This window comes from Eurosta solidaginis, chromosome X (assembly GCF_040869045.1).
Source record: "Eurosta solidaginis isolate ZX-2024a chromosome X, ASM4086904v1, whole genome shotgun sequence".
Classification (NCBI taxonomy): Eukaryota; Metazoa; Arthropoda; class Insecta; order Diptera; family Tephritidae; genus Eurosta; species Eurosta solidaginis.
In genome coordinates, this window is record NC_090324.1 from 211,294,322 (window position 1) to 211,299,731 (window position 5,410).

A 5,410-nucleotide genomic window follows, 5' to 3' on the forward strand; every position below is an offset into this window, starting at 1 on the left:
CCGGACTATGAACACCTCTCTTTGATCAACTGTTGGGAACGGTTGAAAGTTTTACATCATCAATTCAGCAAGCGCTGGAAGAATGACTATCTCATGGAGTTACACAAGCGTTATCGATGGCAAACCGCTCAGCCTCCCCCTAAAATCAGCGCTCTAGTCGTCATCAAGGAAGACAACCTACCCCCTACCGAATGGAGCCTAGGACTCGTGGAAGACACCCATCTAGGAAGAGACGGCCATATCCGAGTAGTCGACGTACGCACCCAGAATGGCGTTCTCACCAGGCCGCTGACAAAATTGTGCTTCCTGCCACCAACAGAGCCCGACTCAGATCCCCATGGTTCCCTATCATCGCCCGAACCAACTACAGTCCACTAAGCTAACCTATCGACACTATTTCAGAACCCAACTGAATCATCCCGTGTCTCTCACAGGCAGTCCCTAAATCTACGCGTCTTCTCAGGCGTAAAACTAACATATATCTATATGCTTTCTTCCGACAGATGGATCGTCAGCGCCCTCCGGTTCCAACACCCCGACGCTCTTTGTCATCGCAAGTGGTTGTGCCCGTGGCCCGCTCGCAACGTAACGAGGCAGTGCCGGATTATCGAAAATGCCGATTGTGCATGCGGCATCACGCACTCCTGAGGTGCCCTGTCTTCGCAACTATGCAGCCGCAACAACGTACGTTAATCGCTAGGGCACACCAGTACTGTCTCAGTTGTTTGGCGATGTCCCATCGCACCAACGAGTGCACCTCCACCGAACGCGGTCGGGTCTGCGGGCATCCTCACCATACATTGCTACACCGGGAAACCGGAGGTCGCCAGCCGCCGTACGTCGTACCATCACAACAGGCAACACGTTCGCAACCACGTCATCCGGAGCAGCGCCGTCCCGATCCCGCCGTTCAAGATCGCACTGCTCGTCGTCGTCAACAATCTAATGGGCGCGCACCACCCACGCATCCAACCCCGCGACCTAGCGTCGGAGACCGTACCATCCTGTGCACTGCCACCGGCTTTCGCACATCCATGTATAAAAGAAAAGGTTGGAAAGATCCTGATCCAGGAAGCACTATGCGCCTTGCAGGAGCTGAAACAGACATTAGGCGCTTAGTGCGCCTAGGCGGCCCAGGATGTTTACGCGGTGTAGGCTGTCACCCGTCCCTTCCTCCTTTTCTATATGTATATCTATGAATTTATATACATCCCGTATCTTGTATTGTATTCGACTATATTGAATTATATTATATTGAATTACCCCCAAAATCAATGCATTGTATTTACCCTTAAATTCCCTATTGGGTCTCCTCATGGACGTGTGGCAGCCTCCACCGCGCAAAATCCACCAAGTCGAATTCGCCGCAAGTACAGGATGGCGATCTGGCATGATCGCCATCTGTCAAAAAACCACCACGGTTCGGCCATATATATCTTTTTTCGTGCGAAGGAAAACAAATTGGAAAATCTTCGGCCTTATAGAGTTTTTTATTATTATTGCGATCATTTTTTTGCAAGTTCGGTATACGTTTCTTTAAAACCTACAAAAATAATATTGTAAAAGTTAGCGCTGTCCCCAGCTTATCGAAATTATTTTATAGCTCAAGTGGTGAAGTTGGAAATTGAATTGTCGTTTTTGGAGGGAGCCGCCTCCATACCCTTGTCTCTGTAATACTTGTGGTAGCTATTATGGTGTCTGCACTTGAAAACTAGATGTCTTTTGTATTGCCACAAATAAATAACAACACCACTTTCAATTTTATGCAGTTTTATTTAATTATAGCACACTAAAATAGCTTGTGGGGTTTTAATAATAAAAATTGAGTCCGCCGCGACGTTCAGCCAAAATTGTAATGGCCGCTCGATTTTTTTGAGCCGACCTCCCCGTTTCCAACTTGTTTCAACACCTGTTGTCCATTCACAATAGATAACAGGGTTACACCAAGTGGAAACAGGGTGAGATCATAAGGCTGCTGTTACACGATCGTGATTGGCGCTCGTAGTAGTAGTTGCGCATTTGGTTGGCTAGTGCTATGCTGGTGGTTGCGGTCGGTGTTGCACGCGATGATAGTGGCAGTGCGCGGTTTCGTTGCGCTATTGGTGGTAGTTGCGAGCGGTTGTCGGCATGGTTGGTGGTTGCGCTATTGATAATGGTTGTGCGCGGTTTATGTGTGGCCGGTAGTCGGGGCGTTGGTGATGGTAGTGCGTGAGGTTGTTGGCGCCTGTAAAAATTTAAGTGATTAGGACTTCATGTATGTGTTAGTCAAGTGCAGGGCAGGTCATAGTAAGAAATTTTGTCATTAACCATTATTATGTGAAATATTTCTTTCTGGAATAATACCTACATGACTCTACCCCCACCCCCCTCCCCCCCCCCCCCCCCCCCCCATCTTTTAACTTAGATTCCCAGCTAGAAAATCTGACGAAACTTTATCGGAGGCTCAAGATACAAAACAACTTCTGCTATGAGAAGCCGAGACCATTATTTCCCCAGAATTAGTGAGTTTGACAGGTTTTTGTGTGCCGGTTTTAAGTTTTGTTCTTACATTTTCATTCTCAACAACAAAAACAATGTGGAAAATTATTTCGGTTTCTAATGGTTCACTTGATTCACAGGGAAGTTGATTTAAGTTGTGTTGTGCTCAAAATTTTCATTTGTCAGAAAAACACAAGAAAGGAACGCCGAATGAACAAATCTATTGAAATACAACTTGATCGTTTGGTTTTCAATAAACTAAGTTGTAGTATTCTTGCATCTTGTTAGTTTGCCCCGTATAGTTTCCACCAGTATTGAAAACTGGTTTAGGGGCGGGGTGCGCCAAATACAAGAGAAAATCCAAGAAAATACCAAAAAATATTATAGTGTCACATAGGCCTGGGCTAGAGCAGTTTATCAACCAGGCGTGCCATGTTCAATGACCAAGGCCCACGTTACACATAATGAGCCTCATTTCCGTAGGTAATCACTTCCGAATTTTCCTCACTTAACACTCCCAATTTTACCCCAAGTTTACGCTTTAATATATTATTAACAACAAGTCCCAGTGGAACATAAACAAATACTTTAAACGCTCTGTTTATAGTTAGCCGGTCGCACGGTTTCCGATTCCTCTGAAGCTTATTTTACTGGAGCCATGAATTTAGAAATCAAATTTCACAATATTTTCGAAATCATTGCTTTTCCCAATTTTCTCTAAGTTTCGACTTACCTTGGGAGTAGTTTTCGGGTAGCGAAAATAATTTGCTGCAATCGCAAGGTGGATGTGGAATCACCCGTAATGAAGAACGTAGTGCTGGAGAAATTTCGGCATCTGGATTTAGGTAGGCTCCTCTATATATATTAAGCAAAATGTAGCCGCCTTCCAATTTTCGCCCCGCCCACACTTTTCAATTATTATTTATAATTATATTTATTTTTTGGATTGCTTGGATTTTACATATCCATATATGCATATGTATAATCCCGTCCCGCCGATTTGTGGGGAACATTAAAGGAGCACGACGCGAATTGGAAGAAATGCTGCCTCTTCGGAGGCTACCGCGTTCGCAGGCTATCGCGCTTTGCCCTTGTTTTATTTACATCGTTTGAAATCGGTAACAAATTAGAGTATATTAAGTAATGTACTGCTTTTGGTACTTAAATACAAACCTATAATTTATTATTTTTTTGTAATTAATGCTCACGCTTGTTCCGTCACCACTTTAACATACGTTTTTGCATATTTTTGGATATTGCTCACACGTTGTATAATGTTCCTTAAAATACTTTCCTTTATTTTATACATACTAAGTTAATCACTTGAAAATTTAAAGCTTTAGTACATGCACGTCCGACCGCTTCACTAATTCAATCAACTTTGAAATTGCGAAATGGCGCACTACGCCGTCGAGTCGTTCTAAGTGTTTCGAAAAAAAATTCCATTCCAATCGCGACGCGCTACGGAAAACCGCCGTTAAATGGCATGATTTAACTGTGGTTGGCCATGGTGGAAACATACAAGGTGGTAGTCACGGTGATATTCCTGCAGCCATTATTAAAAGTTTCATATATTGCCTTTGTGAGCCGATGGACTAATGTCAAAATCGTACTGCGCTGAAAGTTGATGTGTCAAATCGTATAAATACCACAAGTCAGCTGTCACCTTGTATAGGTACGCCAAGGTGGTTGCCGTTATTGGGAATTTTCCCAAACCATTGGATTCTTTGGCGATGCCACCCGCGCGAAGTTTACGAAAATTTGTTTTAACAACCCCAGGCAGACAAGAGTGAGGTGAATCCTGACCTTTTCACCTATCACTAGCCAACTGGTACGTTGCAAGATTGACTCTCCCAAGTGGACCATAACAATATAAACAAATCTAAGTAAAATTTACATTCTGATTAAATTAATTAGTCAAATATAGAAACGCATTTAAATCACAGTGAAAACCAAACATTTTTTTGAATTTGACTAAATCAAACCCAGAATATAATAGTTACCATTATTTAGTGGATAGGGCTTATCTTACATGTCTCACGTTCCAGATTCCGCGATCAAAATGGACTCGTTGCATCGGGACTTCATATTTAAAGAACTTGTTTTTAGTAACAACTTTTTAATGGGAAATAATATTTACTCTCGCCCTTCGACCTAACAATATTTGCAATAAAACAAGTATTTTTATCTTTTTTCCCATAATTTTTGAAGACATCTCTACAGTTGTAGGTCACACTAAAGTTTACCAAAACTTTTGGCCCGTTTTCGTTTTAGCTGGCACATTTTTTGTTCGAACACCCGCTTCAGCTGGCGCGAGGGGTTTATCTGTGATTGTTGCCAGCACAAATTTGAGATAAATCCCTCATGAGAGCGAAAAAAAAATGAAAGTGTTTTCTATCAAGCCTTCTTTGACTGTCATGAAATATCAGGCATGCTTAACCAACGAACCGATATCATTTCGTCACGATAACTAACGCTAATAAACGAAAAGTCATTTCGTTTCGTTTATTAACGTTAAGAACGTCAAATTAACGAAATGATTTTATTTCGTTTTCTACCATATCAAAATGAAATCAAATCTTTTATGTTGATTATTAATTTCAAACTATGCTGGCAAAGCTGATTGATGGCGGAGTCATTAAAGGTGAAAGCATTAGCCAAGCAGATTGCAACTTTTCTCATGAATTTTGACAGTACGAACATTTATCAGAGTATTTTTGACATTATCATCAATGAATTACACAAACAAATCACATGAAGTTTGTGTGTGTATGTCTGCTCGCTGTTACCACCTTACGGCTTCACCATAGCTATAGCATTGCCAGCACAATTCAAACATAAAGTATCACGTTTTTGTTGGCGTTTTTAATGTTAACGAAAGCTTTTCGTTTCGGTTAAAAAAGGGATACAATTTATCTTGATAATTTCTTTA